This window comes from Phascolarctos cinereus, unplaced genomic scaffold, assembly GCF_003287225.1.
Source record: "Phascolarctos cinereus isolate Bilbo 61053 unplaced genomic scaffold, phaCin_HiC Scaffold_5;HRSCAF=322, whole genome shotgun sequence".
Lineage (NCBI taxonomy): Eukaryota > Metazoa > Chordata > Mammalia > Diprotodontia > Phascolarctidae > Phascolarctos > Phascolarctos cinereus.
The window spans coordinates 441,159,613-441,186,594 of NW_027555958.1; the positions used below are offsets into that span (position 1 = coordinate 441,159,613).

At 40.7% G+C, this 26,982-nt stretch overlaps 1 protein-coding gene across 6 annotated transcripts in view; it reads left to right on the plus strand.

Moving 5' to 3' along the window:
- LRRC8B (leucine rich repeat containing 8 VRAC subunit B) overlaps nt 1-26,982 on the plus strand; it is a 112,653-nt gene that overhangs the window by 15,164 nt on the left and 70,507 nt on the right. For 2 of the 6 annotated variants that reach the window (XM_020988767.2, XM_020988770.2), the window contains exon 2: nt 4,053-4,155. The exons of the other annotated variants lie outside the window; for them this stretch is intronic. The gene's annotated coding sequence lies outside the window, so the exon portion shown is untranslated. The remainder of the gene's footprint in view (nt 1-4,052; nt 4,156-26,982) is intronic. 6 annotated transcript variants of the gene reach the window in all.

A 26,982-nucleotide genomic window follows, 5' to 3' on the forward strand; every position in this document is an offset into this window, starting at 1 on the left:
GGGGCTGGCATTTGAACTCGGATATACCTTACTCCAAGTCCAGTACTCCAGCCCACAGAAGTTCATTTTAGGCATTTAAGAAGACATGAATGAGTAAAGAAAGGGAAGTGGGAAACAGAAAGATGAAGAAGGAGGAAGTATAGTAGTAATCCAGTTTAGAATGTAGAAGATGTGAAATAGAGTATGAAGAGTCAGTCTATAAAAGTTGGGTCTAGCTAAATTATGGAGGAAAGGAGCCTTGAATGCTAGGTTCATTATTTCTTAGCTATCTCTTGTCATTCCTCATTTCTTTTTTTAAAATTTGTTCAGAAGGGTGCTTGGGGAGCAATGTGTAGGATGGGATTGAACAGGGATAGATTTGAGGCTCATATCTTTAGAGTGGCTAGGGATGGCAGTGATGGTCTAGAGTTCCAAGTAACCTGAGAGGCCATGTAATCCAGTCCCGTCATTTTACAGGTGAGGAAACATTGAAGTGACTTGCCCATGGGTCACAGCTGCATCAGTTTCAAAAGCAAGGCAAGAGCCAGTGTTTTTAACTGTAACAATCACTTGTGTCATATCAAACAGCTGAATTGGCTTCATTTTTGTTGATCTGAGAACTAAATAGAAAATGCACTGTGAAGATACAGAAGACACTCCATTAAAAGATCTATGCTTCTCTGGCCTGAATAACTGAGATTCTAATCCACCCTTCTCATTGAAAAATAAAGAAACTGCAGTCCAAAGGGTGAAGTGATTTGTTTCAGGTCACATAATGGCAGAGGCAGGACCAGAAAGTCCTACTGTCTTCCATTCCACACTGCCTTCTTATAAGCTAATCTCAACTGGACCTTCACTGCTGTATGGCATTCCTTTTTCCCCTTCCTTTTTGGTCTGTTATACCTACCACAGTAGTTCATCTAAGCTATCACAAACCTTCTGGTCTTTTCTTAAAACACTTGAGTTACTTCCTGCCCCCTTCCTCTTAGAACAGGAGTTTGTTACCTGGAATCTGTCAATTTGTTTTTAAGAATGTTTTCATAACTATTTCAGATTATAATGGGTCTTCTTTGTCAACCTATGTATTTTATTCATTTAAAAATTTCATTATGGGGGCAGCTAGGTGGCGCAGTGGATTGAGCACTGGCCCTGGAGTCAAGAGGACCTGAGTTCAAATGTGCCCTCAGACACTTGACACTTAACTAGGTGTGTGACCCTGGGCAGTCACTTAACCCCATTGCCTAGCAAAAATAAAAAATAAAATAATAAAGAAATAAAATAAAAAATTAAAAACTAAAAATTTTATTCTGAGGAGCTCATAGGTTTCACCAGACTGTTAAAGGGGTCCATGGCACAAAAAAGGCCAAGAAATCCTGTGTTAGAAGATCTTGCCTCTTAAGTTGCTGAGTAAGAACACCTATCTCTAATTTATAAAATCTCCCTCATTCCCTGCCCTGCTCCATGCATACATACCAACACTTTCCCCCTTGTTATATTTATAAGTGCCAACGTGTGAAATGCTTTAAGTTAGCTCTGCCAAGGTCAGTGACCTGGGAGTCATTCCATATTAAATCTTGGCAGACATGGAGTTTAAAAAAAAAACAAAAAAGATTGAATTCTTGCAGAGCCACATTTCCCAAAGTGTGTTCTCTGGAACCCTGGTGTTCAATGAATAAAGGGTCTATGGGACAGTTTCAACACTGGCAGCATTTTCTTTTCTGCATCTTGGTATTAAGTCTGAAATGATGTGTAGAGTACAAAATACAATACGGTCATTTTTTTTTTCAATTTGAAAATTGGCTTATTTTCCTTTATTTTGGACTAAAGTTTTCCTGACCCTCCTTTTATCTTAGAGGGTATTCCATACTCCCAGGCTTCTCAGACCAGCATTTCTGAGTTATATAAAAAATATTGCAAGTTCAGAAGTGTTTTTTGGCCAAAGTAGTTTAGGAAAGACTGGTAGAGAGCTATTGACTCCTTTTCTTATGGATCCATTTTATTCTGCTTAGAATATAAAAAAAAAACCTCACCATAACTTTCCTAGTTACTGAGTCAGACATTACAGGAATCAGTAAAGTCAACCATCATTTGGTTCCCATATATTTTTGATGTTTTCAGAAAAAAAAATGACTGAAGAAAGAACTGAGTGTGGGCAAGGAAGAAAAAAATGGAAAAGAAATGGCATAATTAGCCAGATCTTGAGAGCCGATGAGAGAGTTGTCTTTTTCTGTTCCTTCCAGAGTCAGTCCCACAGTTAATGTCTTTTTAAGTGAATGGAGAGTAAGCAGCTGATGGCTTTGTAGGCAAGATGCTTACTCTGCAGCTGTAGATGCACCTGAGGGCCTTGAAGGAACTAGAGGTGGGGAGTGAGTTCCTGAATTTCACTGACTTTCATCTGAGAATGAAACAAGGTTCCCCTCCCCAGCCGATTTCCTCTTGGGTAGAATACACACATTTTCATCCAAAAATAATACTTGGAAGAGAAATTTATTAACTTCATGAAAGCATTCGTGGTTATCTACTTATCTTCCCAAGCACACTTCCTTTACAGATGTCTTTAGTATTTAGCTCTGCAAAAGTAAAGAATCCCAAGCAGTACTCAATCTCTTTTTAGTGCAGTGAGGCACATGTTTCCCAAAAGTGGGTACAGCTTAATCACAAGATTTGCACTTCGTTTTTTTTTTTGTCAGTTGGGGTTAAGTGACTTGCCCAGGGTCACACAGCTAGTAAGTATCAAGGTCTGAGGCCAGATTTGAACTCAGGTCCTCCTGACTTCAGGGTCTGTGCTCTATCCACTGCACCACCAAGTTGCCCCCAACGATTGGCACTTTGAAGAATCCAAATGGAACCAGGCCTTTCTTAAGAAAAGACGTCCATGCCTGACTCATAAGCTGAGAGACCCCACTCCTCCTTGCCTCTTGTACTGGTTGATTCAATTAGGACCAAGGTAGATTTGATTAAAGGAACTGAGTTATCAGTGTAACCTTGAAAAATTGAGCCCTGTTATTGCCACTTTAAAATGAAAGCAAAGAAGATTCAGATTTCCATGTTGACATTTTACGAGTGTTGGTGTGCTTTCACAAATTTTACTGCCCTGACAACTGCCTGTTACATCACTAAGGTGGCCAAAGAAAGAATCAACAACAAAGTGAGAGGCAGCTAGGTGGTGAGGTGGATAGATCACTGGCCTTGGAGCCAGGAGGACCTGAGTTCAAATCCAGCCTCAGACATTTGACACTTAGTAGCTCATGAATCTGGGCAAGTCACTTAACTCCGTTCTGTTTGCCTTGGGAAAACAAAAACAAAACAAACAAGCAAAAAACCAATGAAATGATTCAGTACTTGTGATGCAAGATAAAACCCAGCTCTTACTAAGCACAGACCTTAAATCCAACTCTCTGTTTCTGTTCATGGCATTACCATCATTCAAGTTCCTCAAGGTAGCCTTAGTTACTAACTTTAGTGTCCTCCTTAAACATTCCTTATCCCTTACCTTTCATATCCAGCCAATTGCCAAGTTTTGTCAGTTATACTTGAAAACATCTCCCACATTGGGGCGGTTAGGTGGCGCAGTGGATAGAGCACTGGCCTTGAAGTCAGGAGGACCTGAGTTCAAATCTGGCTCTGTGTGACCCGGGGTAAGTCACTTAACCTCACTGCCTAGCAAAACAAACAAAAAAAAGTCTCCCATATGTGTTCCCCTCTCTCTTTTCACTTGCTCCAGAGGTTTATCTCCTCCTGCCTGGTTTATTTCGGAGGCTTCCTAAATGATCTCTACCTTGTTTTCCTTTTACTTTCCAATCCAAATTATTTTTAATTTTAATTTTATTCTGAAATTAATACCAAATAAAATGAGTATTTCTGTACATATGTATTAAAACAGAAAAGAGGGTTGAGTATGCATGAAATTGCAAATTTCTATACAAAGTTGCTTTTAAGTATATAATAAATGCAACCCATAATTATCAAAGCTGTCCTGCTCGTCTGTGGTTTTTCTGGCCCCTTATGTTCCCTTTTGTGCATTTAAAAAATACTTCAATGACCCTGTTTTCTCTCTTTTCTCTCCTTTTTAGTGACCTTATAGATATTTCCCTTTTTCCTCCTACTCTGCCTCCCCACACTGGCCACATCCAAGACTTATTCTGCACCTTGAGCCCATCAGTGTTTTGTCGAGAGGTGGGTAGCATGTTTCCTTTTGGGGCTCTGGAATTGCAGTTGGTCATCTTTGTGGTCATCTCCCATCTGGCTCCTCTCCTGAACTTCCTACTCCCCAGAAAAATTCATCATCTTGAAACTAGCACCTCCTCAGCATCCCCTACCCTTGGGTAACAAATCTAACAGTACAGTGACTTCAGCTGAAAGCACATGCAACATTCCATACCTGTAGACCGCCACCTCTCTATTTTTTAAAATTGTTATGTAACAGAAATCTGTTTTCTCTCTTTCCTATCCTCTACCCCATTGAAAAAAGAAAAAGAAAAGAAAAATAAATTCCTCCCAACAAATATGCATCAAGAAAAACAAATTCCTTCGCTGGTTATATATAAAAACTACACAAGGGGGGCAGCTAGGTGGTGAGGTGGATGGAGCACTGGCCCTGGAGTCAGGAGGACCTGAGTTCAAATCTGGACTCAGATACTTAATACCTACTAGCTGCATGACCCTGGGCAAGTCACTTAACCCCATTGTCTACCCCCAAAAAATATATATGAGGCATTCTGCACCCTAAATCTGTCACTTCTCTTATATTCTCTGTGTCCTAGCTGTTAACTGAGTTTAATATTTTATCTCCTACCTCCGTGCTTTTCCCCAGATGCCCAAAGTACACTCCCCTTTCACCTCGGCCCCTTAAAATCCCTAACTTCTTCCCAGGCTCATCTCAGGGCCATTTCTTTTTAAAGTTTTTACAGATTCCTCTTCCTCCTACTACCACCCTTTCCAACTCGGTTAATGTTTTCTCTCTTCTTAAATTATCTTTATATTCATTTGTGTGTATATGTATATATGTGTATGTAGATATATAGACTATATATTATATATGTATGTATGTATGCACATGCACACATAGATATATGTATATGGATATGTGTATGTATAGGTCTATGTATACATACATATACACATGTATGGTCTATATATATTACAAATATATCTCTATACACATATGTATATATATTTATAATGATATAATATATGCATATACATACACACATGTTGTATATCCCTAGTAAGATGTTGGATCCCTGGGGACAGAGATTACTTTGTTTTTGCCTTTAAATCTCCAGTGCTAAATGTAGTTCCTTGTACTTAAATATTTTAATTGAATTGGCTTTTCATCCAAACTTCCCTCTAGTGTTCTTAAAACTCCTCAAGATTGAATCAACTAGATCCAGCCCTTTTACTGCTCAGTTAGATATGGCTTTTGGCTCACTTTTTCTCTTGTGCCTTTTTTGGGGTATTTCTAGCCTAGTGTTCCATCTTTGTGCCTTGTTACTATGGTGATAGGCACCATAGAAATAGAGAACAAAGCGGATGGAATATATGTTCCCAACACGTTTTACAATTCTAAAAAGAGATCGGGTTTTTCAGGCATGACTTGTTCTTTATCGGTGGTATCACTAGGCCAGCGTAGCTGGATGCAGCTGCTTTGGGGCACAGGCAGAATTGGAATAGTGGGAAAGCCCTGGTAGTCCCACCTCACCCCTCCTTCCCCTGAGATTGTACAGAAGGGACTAGAGGACTGCTGGGCACCCCATTCCTGACTTTGCCCCCTTGAGCAATTGAAGAAACACAAGTACTCAGCCACTTGGTCCTCCTGGGGCAGTGATGCTGGGGAATCTTGGACTGGCTATGAGATTCACCAACTCCCCTTCTCTACCCTCCCCATCCCACCAATTCTTTATCATCCTGATGCTCACATTTTTTGTCCGATTGCGAGCAGTGACGACCATTCACTAGCTTGGGCCCTTCCCCTCTCAGATATTTGTGCTCCTTTAGTGAATCAGATCAACATTATTGACTATGGGCCCGGCTCAGGACTTTTACAGTCCTGGTACATTATTATTAAGTTTTGGCTACAGTCATAATTTCTGCTCATTTTGGAATCTGATGACATATTTCCAAGTGGTTGAGGGAAATTACAAAGAAAGGCACCATCTTGCCAAAAGGCTGGGTGGAGATTAATTACCCACAGGTAAGTTTTTCTAGTAGGAATTTAGGCAATTTCACACTCAAAATAGGTTTTCCTTATTCACCAGAAGCACAGTGAATTTTTAAATCAGTTACAAAAGTGATTCTTACATAGGTATTTCATTTTTGGAGTTGCATGTGTGTAGTAGGTTGGATGGTGGGGATCTCAAGCAATGATATCAGGTAACCCTTATGGAGAAACTCCCTTCTTGCTGATGCAAATCAATCACTCTTCTGCAACTTCTCATTTCAGAGAGTTGACTCATGCACCGGCTAGTAGACTGAAATGAATTTCTGTGAAGGAGATTTTACCTCTGAGGCACTAGCTCAATGAGAGGTCATACCTCAAGTATGTGTCACAGGCAGGATTTGAACCCAAATCTTGCTGACACCAAGGTTTACTGTCTAAAGCAGGGGTTCCCAAACTTTTTCAGTTCCCTTACCTCTTGGCTTTTGGTACAACCTTCCTTCCTATGCCCCTTATTCAATACAAAAGGATATAAATTCCAGAATTTGCCATGCATATGCACATGAGAAAATAGTTTAATTTCAATTGGGTAATGTCGTCATTTCTCAGCTATTCCCCATAACCCTTGAAAAACTTCTTTTTTTTTCTTAGTGACCCCATTTGGGGTTTTCTTGACAAAGATACAGGAGTGCTTTGCCATTTCCTTCTCCAGATCATTTTACAGATGACGAAATTGAGGCAAACAGAGTTAAGTGACTTGCCCAGAGTCACACAGCTAGTAAGTGTCTGAGGCCAGATTTGAACTCAGGAAGATGAGGCTTTCTGACTCCAGGCCCCATAATTATTATCTTATTAATACGTTTATCACTAATCATGTGAATAATTAATGATAATTCATGGTTTAGTCATATCATAACTTATTTGTTATTAATAATAGCCTGTGGTGGAGCAACCAGGAAAAGCTGAATTCATGTCTCACTTGTGACATATACTGAGGCCTTTAGAAAGCTTTCTAGACTGAGTTGCAGGGAAGGTGCAGACCAGCACTGGTAAAGAGTTTTCCTAGGAGTTTCTAGTCCTCCCTCTAGAAACAAAATCACAGCTCTACTCCCTGACCCAAGCCGTGAGGGTTGAATGAGATAACTGTAAGGCACTTAGCACAGTACAATGTGTGCCACTATATAAATGTTAACTATTGTCATTTATTACTATTATCAGCATCATCCCTTACATATGCAGAGCATCCCAAAAAATCTTAGTGCAATTTTAGGCTGTAGCTTAAACTTAGGTTGGACCTCCTGTATTATCTCCTGAGGCCCTCAAAACCACCTGGGCAGGTAGATTGTGTATGCATTATCTACATTTTGTAGAGGGGATAATTAAAGCCCTGGCAGGTTAAACAATTGGCCAGTGTTCGTGGTTAAAGGCAGAAGGGGGAGGGAATAAGCATTTAAATAGGGCCTAGTCTGTGCCAGGCATGCTGTTATGCCCTTTATAGTTATCTCCTTTGAACCCAGGTCCCTCCTGCCTCCAGGGCCAGCATTTTACATCACTCCTTCAACATCATGCCCTTTTTTCCCCTTTTATTTATTTTTTATGGTTTTATATATATATATATGTGTGTGTGTGTGTGTGTGTGTGTGTGTGTGTGTGTGTGTGTGTGTGTGTGTGTATATACATATATATACACACACACATATATATATAGTTACCATTTATTAATTTATTTATTTTTCATTTTTTACCTTCACTTCCTCAAGATTTTGAGTTCCAAATTTTCTCCCCATCTCATCCCTCCCCATCCCACAAGACAGCATGCATTCTGAATCCCTCATCTCCTAATCTTCCCTCCCTTCTATCACCCCCCCTTCACTTCTTCAATTTTCCTGTAGGGCAGGATAGATTTCTATACCCCATTGCCTATATATCTTATTTCCCAGTCACATGTGAAAACAATTTTTAACACTTGTTTTCAAAACTTTGGGTTCCAAATTTTCTGCCTTCTAAGGATCCTTCCCCACCTACCCTCATTGAGAAGGCAAGCAACTTGATACAGGTTATACATGTGTAGTCATGCAAAATACTTCCTTAGTAGTCATGTTGTGAAAAACTAACTTTATTTCCCTTCATCCTATCCCATCCCCCATTTATTCTATTCTCTCTTTTGACCCTGTCCCTCCTCAGAAGTGTTGGCTTCTTATTACTCCCTCCCCCAATCCACCCACCCTTCTATCATCCCCCCCTCTTATCCCCTTCCCCCCTATTTTCCTGTAGGGTAAGATAGATTTCCATATCCAGTTGAGTGTATATGTTATTCCCTCCTTAAGCCAAATTTGATGAGAATAAGCTTCACTCATTCCTTCTCACCTTCCCCCATTTCCCCTCCACTGCAAAAGTTTTTTCTTGTCTGTTTTATGTGAGATAATTTACCACATTTGACCTCTCCTTTTCCCAGTATAATCCTCTCTTACCCCTTAATTTTAGTTTTAGATATCACCCCTTCATCTACAATTCACCTTATCTATCTATCCATGTATCCATATCTATCCATATCTGTATCTATAGCTATATCTATACATATATTTTTCCCTCCAACTACCCTAATACTGACAAAGGTCTCATGAGTTACAAATATCATCTTTCCATGTAGGTATGTAAACAGTTTAACTTTAGTAAGTCCCTTAAGATTTCTCTTTCCTATTTATCTTTTCATGCTTCTCTTGAATCTTGTATTTGAAAGTCAAATTTTCTATTCAGCTCTGGTCTTTTCATCAAGAATCCTTGAAAGCCCTCTATTTCACTGAATATCCATTCTTTTCTCTGATGGATTATACTCAGTTTTTCTGGGTAGGTGATTCTTGGTTGTAATCCTGTCTCTTTTGGCCTCCAGAGTATCATATTCCAAGCCCTGTGGTCCCTTATTGTACAAGCTGCTAAATCTTTTGTTATCCTGACTGGCTCCACCATACACTTAAATTGTTTCTTTATGGCTGCTTGCCGTATTTTCTCCTTTATCTGGGAACTCTGGAATTCAGCTATAATATTCCTGGCAGTTTTCATTTTGGGATCTTTTTCAGGAGGTGATTGGTGGATTCTTTCCATTTTTATTTTATCTTCTGGTTCTAGAAAATCAGAACAGTTTTACTTGACAATTTCTTGAAAGATGATGTCCAGGCCATTGTTTAGAGCCATTTTTTATAAGTATTCAGAGGGGCTTGGGAGAGAGCCCAAGCAAGTCACTGCTTTTACTGTGCATCTTGGCTCTGCCCCTTGACAAGCTTCTTGTCTCCTCTTTTGATATGCATACCCTGAGATGGAAACCCCCTGATCAAAAAGCAATCCGGGTAAAAAGGAAATTCGGAAGTTAATGTGAAGTAGTGTAGGCTGCATGTCTCTTCCACATGGAGAACATGAAAGAAAGGATTCTTGAGGTCCCACCAAACTCGAGCACCTTCGCTGTACATTGAGGCTATGTTGAGCCTGTTTGGGGATCAGCTTGCCATGAAAATCTCTCTGGAATCATCTGGCTTGTTCCAGCTCTTTGCTTAATAAACCACTTAGGAATCTACTTCGCATCTCAGTGCTTCTGTCTCCCCTGGGCCACTTTTCCTCCTTGTTGAATGAATGAAGCAGCTTGAACTCAGCAGTGGGAGGCAGGAACAGGGAGTACTGATGGTGTGAGCTTCACTGGGCACAAGAAATTTAACCCTGTTGATGCTGTGCTTCACCTATGGCAGGTTTCATGTGTTTGCAGGGTGGTTTTTGTTTGTTTTGTTTTGTTTTGTGTGTAGGGGTATTGAGTAGGAGTACCGTTTTTAACGTGCAAAGAGCTGGATTTCTTAATATTCTTTTATTTTTCTTTGTATCCTCAGTGCTTAGCACAGTGCCTGCTACATAGTAGAGGCTTAATAAATGCTTATTGACTGGCTGACTTGGACACTTATCAAGAAATATTTTGAACCTTTAAGAATAGAGTCAAGAATTCTTTAATGAACCAAGAGCTCACAAACTTGCTGAAGACTTCAAAAAAGGTTTTCTTTTCTTCCTCCCTCCCTCCCTTCCTCCCTCCTTCTTGTCCTACTTTCCTTCTTCCTACCTTTTTTCCTTCCTTCCTTCCTTCCCTTTTCCTCCCTTCCTTCCATTTTCCCTACCTCCTTTTTCCCGCCCTCCCTTCCTTGCTTCCTTCCTCCCCTCCTTCTCTTCATCCCTTTCTCCCTCAGTGCTTTATAATTAAATATTTCAGTGGATTCATGATCTCATCAGCACAGGCCCTCCTTCCAATGATGCAGGTCACAAGCTCTCTGTGCCTTCTTATGCTGTACTAGCCTTGTCCATTGCCTGCCATCGGGTGTTTACTCTCTGTGCTGGGGGCCTTCCTCATGATCTTTTGATAGTCCAACAGTACCAGTACAGCATGTGTCCTCACCTTTGCCTCCTGGCTTCCTTTAGTCTCTAGCTAGCGTCCCACCTTCTGCAAGAAGTCTTTCCCATTCCTCTGTAATCTTAGTGCCTTCATGCTGAGACTATCCCAAAATTGGGCTGTTTATATCTTGTTTGAACATACTTGTTTGCATGTCTTCTCTCCAATTCACTTGTGAGCTTGAGAGTGAGAACTAAGTGCCTTTCTTTGTATCTCAAGCACTCGGCACATAGTAGGTCCTTAGTAAATATTTGTTGAGTGCCTGATGGACCAGATGTCTCTTAGAGTCCTTTCAGGTGGGATTCTATGATTCTGACTAGTGATTGTTGCCTTAAAAATATATGATTTAAGAAGTTTCAGAAAAGTAAACACAGGAACGATTCACATGCTTGGGCAGCACATTCTGTTAAGTAACAGGTTTGCATGGTCCAAACCAAGATCTTTCTTCACTTTCCTCAGTAAAAGGGAGCTAGAGATGCATGGTGGTCCTAAATCAAGGCGTGGCCATCACCTTTAGAACCAACATGGACGTTTTCCCTTTGGAATCACTCTGCACATATCTTTGTCCTTTTAACTTCCACAGTCTCCAAATTTCAAGTCACTGAACAGTATTTATTAGAGTAGCACAGTTTCCAGCCTTCACTCTCTCCCTGCCTTCAATTTGTCCTTCATGGAATGGGGACTGGTCCTGTCGTTTCATTTCTAGGGAACTTGTAGGTGAGGAAATTCTCCGTGTTAGTCCATGGTTGTCACCTTCTCTTCAATTTATAATCTCATAGTTGCCGAAAGCATTGGTTAAGTGACTTGCCTAGTGTTACATAGCCAGTGTGTGTTAGAGGCAAGACTTGAACCTGTCTTCCTGACTCCATTCACCATTCTTTATTGCTGCCTCTGCCTCTCATATCGCTGCCAAAATAACCTTCCTTGTGAATGGCTGTGGTCTTTGTTCAACAACATTCAGTGACTCTCAGATGCCTACTGAGGAAAGTCCAAATGCTTTGTCTTTTTATGCCCTGTTGGGGCCATCTTACCTTTTCGGCCTTATGTCATATGATTCCTCTCTGGGCATTCTGTACTCCATCCACCCACCTTCCTACCATGCCTTACATGTTCTGGCCTCCGTGCCTTTGCTCTCGCTATTGTCCATGCCTATGGAGTTCTCACCCCACACTCAACCACCTTAATTGACTTTCTTCACTGTCTTTGAATTCTCAATTCCAATGTTGCCTCTTCTGCGAGACTTTCCAGACTTCTTCTGTCAGTAACAACCTTTCTCCTTAAGCCATAGCATTTGGTTTTATGGCTTTCATATGAACTTATTTAATATTGTATATTATAATTATTTGTGTTTGAATCATATGCCCACCCAGGCTGCAAGCTCCCTGATCAGGAGACTATTCCTTATCTAAACTTTGGGTCTCTTTGTCCTCCAGCCCCACCCCAGCATATCAGACAGTGAATTGTGTACATCGCAGGCCGTAATAAAATGTTGGATGAATGAACTGGTTGAAAAATTCTCCCCAAAATGATCATGTGAATGATTCTCTATTAACTAAGTTATCTAATTAACTAATATGAAATGGGAGAAAAGATGCCACTGTCCATTTTTTTATGACCAACATAATTTTATTTGGAAGATGTCAGATGGAACCAGGACACTGATTTATTTTCTGTTTGGGGTTCATAAAAAAAGTAACTGATGGCAGAGATCTTGTGTCTGTGTGAGGGAAATGCAGCCTAGTCAAGTCAAATCCTCCATGTTGCTTCTAAGAGTTTGATGCCACAGCATTGAGTGGCCTCTTGGAAACAAAAGAACACCTTGAATTATGATTTCAATCTCTGTAATTTCAGCATTGCATTTAAAGTGACAAAAACTCATGGTTTTAAGTTACAAATAATGTAACCTAAGACTTTGTTGATTTGATTTAAAATGAAAAAAAAAACACTGGTCTCATTGTGTGACCATTTGAAATGAAAATCTTACTGATCTGTCTTTATACAGGAGCTCTGAGATACTTCTTTCTTAGCAAATATTTACGATTGTTTCCCTTTCTTGTCCTTTCTATTTTTCTATTTTATTCCTTTCAGTTTTTCCCTTTATTTTAAGTCAGACTTGATGGTTTTGTATCTCTGATGAAGCAAAAGAAAATTGATTATAGGACTGTGATGTTTCAGAAGTTCAAGAGACATAATTTCTGGGTAATTAGTCATTTTATTAATAATGCTAGCATTTTAATAAAAGAGGTCAGTGGCATTCTTGAATGCCAAAGATAATCATGGCGGCAGGCTCACAGTTTATATGCCTTGAAAGAGGGTATTCCTGAGGGTGGCCATCAACTCTGGTTGGTTAACAATTAATGAGAGAATGAATATTACAATGAGGGGATGGGCCTATTCTAATGAACTCTGATCATGTCATTTACTTCTAAATTACACCACCCCACCCCCAAGCCTTGGGCATCTGTTTAAAGAATTTATCCCCACCCAAACCTGAATAGAGGACAATGGGATTAAATTCCTTGTAAAGCTGGGTGAGGTCTGACTGAGATTGAGGAGAATGAATTTAATCTCATTATCACTAATGTCTTTCCGGAGACTAAACTTTTGAAATGAGAACTTTAGAAAAGGGAGGAACTCTGGATCTCATCAAATCATGTGGAGCAGTAGAGAGAGGGCTGACCTCAGAGTGAGAAAGGTCGGGGTTCAAATCCAGCTTGTGTGTTCTGTGTGATCCTGAGCAAGTCCCTTATTTCTTCTGAACCCCAGACAACTCTCTAAGACTAAATTGAAGAACTGGTGCAGATCTGCATTGGCAGAGGGAGCTGCTTTATAGGAAATTTCCTGTTAATAAAATCATAGGTCCAATCAAAATCAAGTGTGCCAGGCAAAAGACAACACAGTTCCTATTCCCAAGGAGCTCAAATCTTCATGGACTCAGATAAGTGTAATATTGGGTAGGGAATGATGGGACAAAGGAGAGATCCAAATAGAATGCTCTGGGAAAAGTTGAGAGAAGAGAACTCTTTCATTTGCAGGGATCAAGGAAGACTGTAACAACAACAACGACAACTCAGTTAACAATAGCTCATATTTCTATAACACTTTAAAGTTTGCAAAGTGCTTTACAAATATCCCATCTTATCCTCACAACAGAGCTAAGGGGTAGATGCTATTATTATTATTTCATGAGGAAACTGAGGCAGGCAGAGGTTATGTGATTTGCCCGGAGTCCCATAGCTAGTAAGCTAAGTGTCTGAGGCCAGGTCTGAGCTCATGTCTTCCTGATTGCAGGTCCAGGGCTCTGTCCACTGTGCTGCCTAGGTGCCGTACAGTGTTGTTGTTCAGTCATTTTTCAGTCATATCTGACTCATCATGACCCCATTTGGGGTTTTCTTTTCAAGGATACTGGAGTGGTTTGCTGTTTCCTTCTCCAGCTCATTTTACAGATGAGGAAGCTGAGGCAAACTGGGTGAAGTGACTTGCCCGGGTTACAGGGCTAGTGAGTGTCTGAAGCCAGAGTTGAACTCAGGCCCTCTTAACTCCAGGCTGGGTACTCTATGTTTATCCACTTTGGCAGGTAGCATTTAGAGCCTTAAACACTCCATTAAAGTTTTCTTTTTAACCCAAAGACAATGGAGAGTGGTTGAAACTTATTTGAGCAAGGGCATAGCATGATGAGGCCTGTACATTTGTTTCTACTATGATGCTTGTTTTCAAATTGCAAGTTTGTCCCAATGAAATTGATATGAAGGAACAATCATCCCATTGAATGGGACAAGGCCAAGTATCATCCCCTGTGGTACACTAAGAGATCTGAGATAGGGTTGAGATTGGTCTCTTGAGGTGTAGCTGTCCATCCAGCTTTTAAGCCACTTAACTGTGCTATCAGCCAACCCCTATTTCTCCTTTTGTCCACAAGACTACACGGATACTGTCAGATGGCATGCTGGAAAAGTTAATATAGATTGGCTTTGGCATCCCCTCGATCCAAATAACCCTACTGAAAGGGAGGCAGGGTGAGTTTGGAAGTGGGGTACAGAAGTATCAGGCTTTGGTTCCATGGAAGTGCATGAACAGGGAGCCACAGATAGAGGATCACCAGCTGGAGCTCTCTGTTCTGAGAAACTCCACCTGAAGATTCTGGGACTGTGGGAGTGGTAGGGCTTTGTTGATCAAGTGACTGGTATTCTCCAAGCTAGGCAGTGTTGGGCTACAGCGAACTATGGGGTCAAGAGCAATGTTGCTATGAGCCTGTAAACAAACACGGAAGCCTACAGTTACAGCAATCTTTCTTGGCCCCAGGCGCCATTTCTTCTGTTTTTTTTTTCCTGTGACTCACTGTAATGTGGCTCAGCTTGAGAGACATGCACGTGATCCTCCATGTTTTGTTGCTGTGGAAGGAAAACCTACTAACATTCTGACCTATCCACCAATGAAATGGGCTACCTTGGACTCGGTGGAAGGCTTCACTGGAAGCCTTGGAAAAGGGCTTGGTGACTGACTACTGTGCAGGGTTGGTGGGATTCTTGTTTAAGTACCTCTTGTTCTAGAGGACTAATGAGGTTCTGGGATCTAGATTCTGCCCTTCTTTCCTCAAATTGTCCCATAGAGGTCTGGAAGGGCACTGTTATGGGCATCTCTAGTCCAATCTTCTCATTTTCAGCAGAGGAATTGGAGGCTTAGAAAAGTTGAATGACTTGCCCAAAGCCATACAGGTTGTAAATAAGAATTATAAGCCAGCATTTGAAACCAGGTCTTTTGACTTCAGATCCAGCTGTCCTTTTACTGTATCACATTTTTCTCAATGATGGTCCTCTCATTCCTCGGAGGAGTTCATTTGTTTACCCGGGTAGCCCTTTAAACGGGGTTATTTAATTCTTTCAGACTCACATCAAATGTTTTTTATGGAGGAACATGCTAATCCTCGACTGCTTTTGTTTTTCCCGTCTCCAGCACATACCTCACCACTTACTTATTGGGTGAGTTCTCATGGATTTACTTATTTCGATTCAGAACCTGCCTTTTCTACTATGCTTGCATTTAATCTTCCTAGTTGTTTTTGAAGTGTGGCTAAATTACTTGGTGCTGTAAAAGTTAGAGCTGCTTAATTGTTGACCCAACAGGAACGCTTAGGACACATTAAAATAAATGGGACTGAATCAAAAAAAGCTGCTAACTAAATACTTTAGAGCCTAGAACCATTATTCACCTCTCACAGAAACTCTGACATTTGTATTAAGTGGAGTTCGAGAGTACTTGCTCCTTCAGCATATAATCAAGGGAAGAACCATGGCCATGCTTTCTTCTTTTCGAAAAAGTCCTGGTGTATTTTTCCCCTAGAGGAAGCCCTCTACAGGATGAGACATGATCCCAGGTTGTCTAAACAACATGTTTCCTTCACTCACGAGAGTCCGTGTTAATAGTTGGGTTTTTAGCATCCTGGGAATTTGACATTTGTGTGTATTTCTGTCATTTTTGACCTGCTAAAATCATTTGACTTTACTGGCCTAACATCTGATGGGGTTTTTTTCTCTTTGGTGTTCAATTCCATTTTCATTGGTGAAATATCCTTTCCTTGTTCTAGCCTCATAATAGCTATAGCTTTTTTTTCCCAGGAAATGTGAGTGCTTCTCCCGTTTTTAAAATAATTGCAAAACTTTTTTTTGTCAATTATGGGCATTTCTATTCCAGTTTATAACAAGAGTATTACTAAGGTTTGAGGATAAAGAGTGGTTAGGAATGGGGGATTGGGAGTCTGAAGACTTGGTTATCTGTAGCATCTTGGTAGACAAGTCATTTCCTCTCCCTGGGTCTTGATTTCCTCATCTATAAAATCGGGGAGGGAGGGAGGTGACTTCTGAGTTCCTTCCGCCACCTTTTAATCTGTGATCCTGTGATTTTTTTTCTTTTTGGGGGGCTAAATGGCAAAGTTGAATACAGTGCTGGATTTGGAGTCACAAAGAGCTGGGTTCAAATGTGGCATCTTACTAGTTGAGTCATGCTGGGCATTTTTAATGAGGATCAACTGGGATAACATTGTAAAGTACTTCCCGAGCCTTCAAGTGTTATAGAAATGCTAGCTATTCCTATGATTGCTATTATGATTTTGAAAGAGAACCAGCCTTCTAATTTGCATACAAAGCACTCCAGTGTGATTTCTAAAACTTTTTTGAAAGAGCCGTTTCTTGTCTTCTCTCCCAGATGAAGGCATCACCTGGCAGCTTTTATATTTTATATTTTGATACTAATGGATTTCTTTTTAACAAAGAGAGTGGCTATATTAGAAGAGAGTTTGAAAGCCAAAGAACTGGAAAATGCCTCAGGGATGCTAATTGCATTGTTTCTAATGTGTTAGGGAAAATGGGAGTCAGCTGTTGGGGAACTTTGAATTTTCTATACTTGTGGTGCACCAGGCATCAAATAGTTGTCTGGAGTGGTCTTTCTGATATGTGTCCCTTTGTTCTCCCTTATGAAGCCTCCAAGATCACTCAGGGAACCTGCCTTTACCACTAGTAGATCTAAAGTCCCTACTAATTGGGAAACTCATTTGACACTCTCTTTTCTGCTGATACTTTCACCCTTGTTTTTCTGAAACTTGGCGACCCAAAGCAATACGTGATTCCCTGTGTTCCAAGACCAATAGTCAGACCATTTTCTGTCTTGAAACATTTCTAGCATAGATGACTTTGGTGAAGATTCTCCTTAAAATTTTTGATTGCAAATTTAGGAAAGAAAAAAAAATTGTACTTTGATCCTAACCCTAGAGAAATTAGCAGTTAATTCAAAAGTGTATTTATTAAGCACCTACCAACATTTGGAGGCACTATGGTGGGTGGAAAAAATAAGGTGGAGGGAAGAAAATAAGCATTTATACAGTACTTACCATATGCCAGGCACTGTGCTAAGCACTTAGAAATATCTCATTCTGCCCTCACAACAACCCTGAGAAGGTAGGCACTATTATTATCCCCATTTACATTTCTTGAGGAAACTGAGGCAATCAGAGGTTAAATGGCTTGGCTAAGGTCACAAAACTAGTGAGTGTCTGAAGCTGGATTTGACCTAGATCTTCCTGACTGTAGATCTAGCTCTTTATCCCATATACCACCAGCAGCCTCAGAATTAGGTATAATAGGAAATAAGGTAAAGCCTTGCTCTCAAAGAATTTACAAATAATCTAAGAAATCATGGGGGAACTTAGGGAACTATACAAAGCACAGTAGGAATATTTGAGGTGAAAGTGAATATTGAGAGCTAGGGGAGATCTAGGAAGGTGATCCTGCCATCCTTTCAAGCTACTGTCAGTCACTGAATAAGCATGTCCCATGTCTCTCCCATTCACAGTCAAACTCTCATGAAGTTTTCTATACTCACTGCCTCCATTTCCAAAATTTCACTACTTCTCAAGCCCTTGAAATTAGGCTTTGGACCCAAAACTACTGAAACTGCTCTCCCTGGAGTTGTCAGAGGTCTGAACTCTCAATTGAATGGCATTTTCCCAACCCCCCAAGGGACCTGTTTGCCTTCTCTGCAGTTTTCAATATGGCAGACCATTTCTTCTTTCAGGATATTGTCTTTTCCTCGCCTTTAATAAAATTGCTGTCTCCTGGTTCTCATCCGACACTCTGGTTTTTATCTTGCTGAATCATCATCCCTATACCACCCACTAAAGGTAGTTGACTCACCAAGGCTCCCTCTATCCTGGGTTCTCTTCTTTCTAACCTCTTCACAGTTGTCTTGCATATAACAAATAACAGGAGCTTAATACATGTTGGTTGTACTTAATTTAGCATTTGGCTATAAATTCATAGGTTTAGAGCTGGAAAGGAACTGAGGCCATTGAGTCCAGCCCTGTCATATTCCACATAAAGAAATGAGGCTCAGGAGCATGAAGTGACCTGTCCAAGATCACCGAGGTATTAGAAGAGGGACTGAAACTTAAATCCTTTGAATCCAGAGCCAGGCTTGTTCCCCTGTGCCATACTATGTATATTCTGTTTCCTTCAGCCCATCCCAACAATATTAGGAATGACTCAAGGGCCAAAGACTAAGTTGTACGTTTTTTGGTGGGAGGGTTATGGGGAAGGGGAGAAATCCCATTCAACATTTAGCACAGTCCTGAAAACAAAGGATTCGCCAGAGTTAAAAAGGGGCTTAAGGTTCCTGCTAATATAACTCTTTCACTTAAATGAGACCAAGAGAGGAAGTGACTTCCCATGACAGAGCCAGGATTTTAAAGGGGATCCTCTTTTCATAGTGCCTTGCTACAAGCAGCTAGCCAGATCAGTAAGCACCACTTAACCAGATCATGAGGTAGATCCCTTTCTAGCCCACTTGGGAGGGACACAGGCAAAACCAAACCAAACCAAAACCAAATCCTGGACATCCCCAGCACAAAGATCTCAGCATCCACAGGCAATCCTGTCCAGATCAGATCTTTTGTCACTCCCAAGAGACAGCCATTGAATCATTCAATTTTATCTTTTCTGGTATTATCATTGCTCATATGACTGACTTCCCTGCCTAGGTTATAAATGTCAGACTCCCCAATAGAATCTAAGTTTCAAGATAACATGGACTATTTGGCTTTTGGGCCTAACTAATAGAAGCAACAAGCTTAGGGAGTTGTAATAGTCCATACAGGCTGTCTACTCCCACCTTTCCCCCATCCTTGAAAGGGGATTATCCGCCCTCTGTTTTGGGAGCTCCTGCCCAGAAGTTCATTATTTCATAATGTAGCCTATTCCATTTTTAGACAGCTTTCATTGTCAGTCCTTATGCTGCCCATGAATGAATAAATGAACTCACTTATTAAACTCTTACTATGTGCTAGGCACTATCCTAAGTGCTGTGTGGCAGGTAAAAGATGAAATGACTGAGGAAGCATATCGATTTATTAAGCAATGCATGGCAATTGCTCAACAAGTCGGGACTGGTTGCCTTCCTCAGCTTTGGCATTCTTCTGTAGGAGTTTCAGTTTGTCAATGGCCTTCTTAAAATATAACACCCAGTGCTGCTGTGCTGTTAGTGGAGCTGGAGATTGGCCTTACAATTTGGAATATGCACTAAAAGTCACTAAACTTAACCTTTTGACCCAGCAATATCACTACTAGATTTAGACCCTTAGGAGATCAAAGGAAGAGGAAAAGGCCCTGTGTATATCAAAATATTTATAATAGCTGTGTGTGTGTGTGTGTGTGTGTGTGTGTGTGTGTGTGTGTGTGTGTGTGTGTGTGAAAGCATTGGAAACTAAAGGGGTATTCATCAGTTTGGAAATGGCTGAACAAGTTATGCTACGTGAATGTAATGGAAATAACGAGATGGTTTCAAAGAAACCTGGGAAGACTTGGATGGATTGATGTAGAGTGAAGTGAGAAGAACCAGGAGAACAATTTATACAATAGTATCAATAGTACAAAAAATGAACGATGTTGAAAGACTTAAAAATTTTAACCAACGCAATGATGTATTCATGATGCCAGTAATTGGATGATGAAAAATGCTACCTATCTCTTGACAGATAGGTAGGTGATGGACTCAGGCTTAAGAGGCTCCCATCTTTGGACACAGCCAATATAGAAATCTGTTTTGCCTGACTATGCTCATGTGTTGTTAAGTGTCCTTTTTCCCCACTAAGGGAGGAGGAGGAAGTAGATGCTTGATAATTTTTTTAAATTTTATTTTCGATTTATGAAATAAAACAAGTTTTTTTCATGACATAGTACAATAAAAAGATGATTGTATATGAAACTGTAAATCTACCATGTACAACTTGCAATTTCTTTCAAATATGCGACAAAATTATTATGTAAATTCCTTTTTTTTCCTTCCCTACCCCAACTCCTTCACCTTAGAGACGGCCACCATTAGATACAGATAGGCATATATATGTAAAATTATTCTATACGTATTTCTATTTATTAGTTCTTTCTCTGGATAAAGATAGCATCTTTCTTCATATTTCCTTTATAATTAATTTGATTGTTTACAATTTTTTTAAAAATTTAATTAAAAATATAGTGTGTTGAATGGAACATGACATTCTAAATGTGCTATGACTAATTCAGAGTAAGAGTGGTCCTGTTACCTTCCTCATACCAGACACACTACTTACATTGATGTATTCTAAAATGGATTTAGCTTTTGAGTGGGGAGCTTCTATTGCATGCTAACCCACACTGGGCTTGTTAAAACCATCACCTTTCACGTGAAGAGCTGCTGAGCCAGATCGCCCTCCCTCCTATATTTAGGTATTTAATCTACTGAAGGACTTTCAATTTTCCCTGTCCAAATTTTACCTTGCTAGTTTTGTTCTCTCTCAATTTTGTGTTAGCTGCATGTCTTCTATGTCTTCAAGGTTGTTGCTTCAAAAAGAAAAAAAAGGGGAAAAAAGCCCTTTGGTCTGCTAGTAGAGCCCTCCCTCCAAACAATAAATAGTCCCCAATCTTTAGGCACAGTTGTATAACAATCTATGAATTCACCAATTATGCTGTCATCTAGTTCTTTTTGTCCATCTTGCCCATCAGGATATCATGAGAAATTTTGTCATATGTATTGCTGAAATCAATAGATAGATACACACACAGATACATGTATATAAATTGTATATGTAAAATTAAGATATCTTCCTGGGCCCCTCATCTACGGGCTAATATGAGAATACATGAAAGGTGATTTACCAGCACATTAAATTCGTGGTGAAGAACTCCTGCCAACACAGATCACAATCTATTTGCTATCTTGCTCCCCACATTGGCTGGTTCAAACATCATTTTTTCCTGAGGCCTCCCATGGCACACCTCCCCCTACCCCTGTCAGCTGAGGACTTAACCTCATACTTCATGGCAAAAATTGAGACCACTCATGGAGATCCCTCCTTTCTCCCCTTATCCTCATCCTCATCTCACGTCATTCAAACATCTTCCCCCACTATCTCCTCCTTCACTCCATTCTTCTTTCCAAAACCAGCCCCTCTCCATGCTACCTTGATTCCATCCCCTTGACTTCTGTAGCAGGTTGACTTCACTATCATTCCCACTCTTATCTTTTATCTGTCCCTCTCTCCTGACTCCTTTTCTGCCAGTGCTACAGACAAGCTCATGTCTCCTCCGTCCTTAAACATTGATTAGACCCTTTCATCCCAGCTAGAGACCATCCTGTACCTCTCCTCTCCTTTGTGGCTAAACTCTTGGAGAAAGCTAGCCACACTCAAGCCTCCACTTCTTACCTCTCACCCTCTCCTAAACCCCTTGGGCTCCTGAAATCATCATTCAACTGAAACTGTTCATTCCAAAGTCACTAATGCTCTCTTATTTACCAAAGCTAATGGCCTTTTCTCAGTCTTTGTCCTCCTTGACTTCTCTGTAACCTTTGATACCGTTCGCTTCCGTCTGGATATTCTCTCAGTTTTTTTGTGACACTATTTCCTCTTAGTTCTGCCTGCCCATCCCCTTTCAGGCCCCTTTACTGAGTTTTTTTTTTTATCTATGTCATGCATTGTGGATGGTGTCTCCCCCCCCAAGGCTTTGCCCCAAACCCTCTTCTCATTTTGCTCTGAACTGTCTCACTTGGTTTTCTCTATGCAGATGATGTTCTGATTTAGATTTCCAGCCCTAGGTTTTCTCCTGAGCTGCAGACTTCGATGGCCAGCTGCCTTGTATACATCTTGAATTGGCTGTCCAGTAGGAATGAGAATACTGGTGAAATCAGGCAGATATGAAGTAAGCCCTCTTCCTGAACCACCATGCCCACATTTATGCTCTCAGCGCCAGCTAGGTCTGTTGCATATGAGGAATTTTTGGTGCTGATCTGTGTCAGTCTGGGTTAGTCTTGCCCCCAGGCAGATTGACCAAGCCAGCTGAACTCTGATTACTTGTCCTCCTGTTATCATATGGTTGTGAATCTTGTTTCCAGAGGACGTGGTAATGAAACGTACCTCTCTGTGTTCGCTGATTTTGATTTTGCTGGTTTTCTTTGGTAAAAGAAAGGGACAGAAATCTGAAAATGACTAGTTTAAGAAAGCATAGACATCAATGACATTTAAAAACAAACAAACAATGTCAGTGTCACTCAGGACAGGAGATTGCTCTAAGGAGAAAGGCTGAGAAGTTCCCAGTAGTTGTTAGGTATTAAATGTATATGTGCACCTTATTGGATTTCAAGCTCCTTGAGGGCAGGCAGAAATATTTATGTCTCCGTAATAGGGGTGGGGAACTGGCATCCTCAAAGCCACATGTGGCCTTCTAGATCCTTGGGTTCAGCCTTTTGCCTGAGTCCAGGTTTTACAGAACAAATCCTTTTATTAAGGGGATTTGTTCTGTGAAGTTTGGATTCAGTCAAAGGGCCGCACTTGAGGACCTGGAGGGCCACATGTGGCCTCTAGGCTGCAGGTTCTCCACTTTAGGGGACCTAAGATAGTGAACTCCTGTTAAGGGAACTCTCTCCATGAATTCAGTACAGCAACTATTCCACAAGTTATAATCTTGAAAGAGGGTCCTCTGGAGGACATAAAGGCTGGAGCCAAAACAAGAATGAATAATGAGCAAATTCACAGTTCTGTTTCTGTTTCATTTCCTATTATCAACATTAATTATGAATTTAAAGCAATATGCCTTAATATTAGAGGCACTGGCTTTTTGATACACTTAAGAACTCTGACCCATGCATGACCAAACTTGTTTCCAGAGATCTGATGGTGTGCTACCTACCTCTTGTCAGAGAGGGGATGACCTCAGGATGCAGAATAGGGTATGTTTTGGGGCATGGATACTGTGGGAATTTTTTTTTTTTGCTTGACCGCATATATATGAGTTTGCCTAATATGGAACCCAATGTGTCCCCATACCACATGAGTGAGATAACCTCCTTTGACTGGCTGCCTGCATCTTTAAAACTAGGTAGCTAGGTGGTGCAGTGGATAGAGTGCTAGCCCTGGAGTCAGGAAGATTCATCTTCCCAAGTTCAAATCTGGCCTCAGACACTGTGTGACCCTAGGCAAGTCACTTACCCCTATTTTGCCTCAGTTTCCTCATTTGTAAAATAAGCTTCAGAAAGAAATGGCAAACCACTCCAGTATCTTTGCCAAGAAAACCCCAAACGAGGTCATGAAGAAACAATTGTATATTTAATACTGGTGAGACTGAGCTGGTCATCTTTCTCTTCCACCATCTTTTTTGGCTGTACTCTCAGCTGCTGTGCTGAGCGTGGAAGCCATGAACTGAAACAATGAGAAGGAGGAGGGACGTACCCTCCTCTTGTCTCTCTTTTACCCAGACTCCAAGAAATGGGTCTGGAGGCTTTTGTTTCTGTTCTGGTTGTTTCTGCTATCCTCAGTTTCTGGTGCTAGAGGTGATCCCCATGGGAACTGGGAGTTTGAGTGATGGCAGTATTGAAGCTAGGATTGCAGGAGGGGGTGGTGCAGCCAGTGAGGCCTCAGAGAAGCCCAGAGAAGCCAGGGTGCCTGGGACTAGAGCCCAAAGCTGGTTTTGGACTTTCCTCAGCTCATCTTTGCAAGGGATTGCTAAGACTTTTTGCTTGGGGGGAAGAATGTAACCCCAGTCCCAAAGCCTATTGATACGGGACTCTCTCCTCATCAGTGGATGTGAATGCTTCATCCTGTGTGAGAGGCAGGGTCAACTCAGCCTCACCAGTTTTAAGAAGGAAGCAGCCAATAAAAGCAGGCTGTCCACCCGTGCTAGGAGGCAACAACCCCCATGTTAAGCAAGCTGAGCATTGGAAAAGCCACTTTATACTTATTACTGAGTTTTGTTTTCTTTTTTCATTTAAATTGGGGTTGGGGTGGGAGGGAAAGAAAACAAATGCTCGTTAACTGAAAAACATAAAAGCATGAAAGCATAACAGTATTGATCTAAACCCTGGCTTTCTGGTGTCAAATGCAAAATTTATGAAAATGAAAACACTTTAAATTACTGATGGTTATAAATCAGGCAGCATCCCTTTCCTAAATAATTAGTTTGGGGACTAGAAATGTAAAGAGAACACTGGTAAGTTTGCTAATTGTTCTTTGCTGAAGGCATGAAGTCAGTGTTGGCTCTTAGGTGCCCATGCCAAGGTGTCTAAAGGTTTGTCTGTGAATTTAAGATAAACAAATACAACTCCACCTGCATCTCCATCTCCAAGGAGATGGTTTTAGAGCATTTGCTTCTGAACATTTTCCTTGAAGAATTCAAATTTGGCTATAAATTTCCTATGATTACAGCCATAGTTCCCTTCAGAAAGCATAAGTCTTCCAGAAAGAAGTTGTATTGGGAGATATTCTATGCTTATTAATAGCCATTTGAATATAAATATGAAGTTGCAGTAATATTTTGAAGTAAGCAGTTTGTTTTCATGACCTTCTCATTCTGTGCCTTTTTCCTTTTTTATGGTTCTCCCCCTCCCCCTTTAGATTTTTTGTGCCTTTCCATTATTTACTCTTCTCCTCACTATTATTAGAGGAAAGGACCCAGCAGCTGACATTTCGGGCAGTGGGCTATATTTCCTGAGTTGTTTTTATTTTAAGTCTTGATTCTCACTGTAGAATGGGACACAGCGTGTTCTCTCCCACTTCTCCTTCTGCAAGAGAGGCTTTTCCCCATCCTTTCACCGCCCTCCTCCGACTCGGGCTAGCCTTCCCTCTAAGATGACCTTGAATATTTATGCTATATGGAGCTCATATGTAGTTATTTTTATGTTGTCTCCCTCCATTAGATTGATCTCCTTGAGAGCATCGACCATCTTATTGCCTTTCTTTGTATCCCCCAAATTAGCACTGGTGCCTGCCACATAGTAAGCATTTAATAAATGTTGTATTCATTACAACATTTATTAAATGCAACTGTAGTAGTAGTAGTAGTAGTAGTAGTAGTAGTAGTAGTAGTAGTAGTAGTAGTAGTAGTAGTAGTAGTATTACTAATGGTAGTAGTATGAGTAGTAGACATTTAGTTAATGTTTGTTGAATGACTGTTCTCCTTTCTTCTCTCAGTTGAAATGAACTGAATTTGGGCCACATAGAGCCGGGCTTGATAGCCCAGCATATCTGATGGCACTGATAGGATTTTAAGCCCTGGACCCTACAAGCCCCCTCCTGCTATCCGTACTCCCTTTTGGATGGGCATTGGTGGATATGGGAGGGGAAGGAGAAAATGTTGGGATGTAGGAGAGAACACACTAGACTTGGGTCCGAGAACAGAGGTTCACATTCTGGCTGTGTGACTTCTTACCCATGTGACCCTTGGGTGAGTCATGTTGGTCAGCTGAAAAATAATGGGGCAGGACTAAATCATTTGCAAAGTATCTTCTAGCTGTGTTTTCAGTGGTCTTGACAGGAAATCTCATACTTGGGCTTCTGAAAGGAAAGGTGACCTCAGGTGTTCAGATATTAGCTCTAAGACCCTTATCTTTGTGGCTAAAGCATTGGGCCTGGATTCTGGAAGCCCTAAGTTCAAGTCAGGTCTCAGATACTTACTAGCTGTGGGGCCTTGGGCAAGTCACTTAACCTCTGCCTGACTCAGTTTCCTTTTCTGTAAAATGAGGGTAATAACAGCACCTACCTCTCCGGGTGGTTAGGATACAATGAGATAACATTTGTAAAGCATCTTACACACTGTAAGGCATTATGTAAAAGCTTGTTGTTATTGTTGTTGTCTTTTTATTTACGTAACTGAGTGTATACGAGGTATTAAGGGAAATTCCTCAATATTCTCTTCGATTATGAAGTGGGGAAGTTTTAAAAGAAGAGAAAAAAACAGTGAATTCTTGGTTTAGCATTACTTTTACATGACCTGTTGTAGTTGATGAGGTGTTTTTATCTATACCTAATTACAATGCAAAAAAATAATATGAGATTAACGTTGGCGCAAGTTTTACTTGGTTGCAACAATTAGCACTTCACGTTGCTCAACTTTCACCGTTTATTGCTATGGTAGCAGTCATATGCTTACATCTTTAAAAAAAAAGAATACTGATGTCAGTCACATCATTTATTTTTAGTGAGACAGGCATCAGCTATGAATGGGATCTTGGATCAAGCTTGATCCAGAAGCAGTATGAGAAATACAAAGTATTTAAAAATCCATGGTTTATTGTAAATGTAACATTTTTGTTAAAGCATAATGCAGTGTGAATCAATTTTACTTTTCTTCTTAGTGTAAATATGCACACAGGCATTAAAATATATTAACCTTGACAACTGCAGTAATGAGGCAGTGTTGATATATATACATTGGAGCTCCTTTCCCTCATGTAAAAACATCACAGAGGAAGAGGGAGAAAAAGACCGCTGTAGAGGCTGATAAAGGCAGGGAGGTGGCACCACAGTGCTAGAGACCAGACCTGGAGTCAAGAAGACCTGAGTTCAAATCCAGCTTTAGACACTCACTGTATGACCCTGGGCATGTCACTTAACCTCTGTCTCACTCAGTTTCCT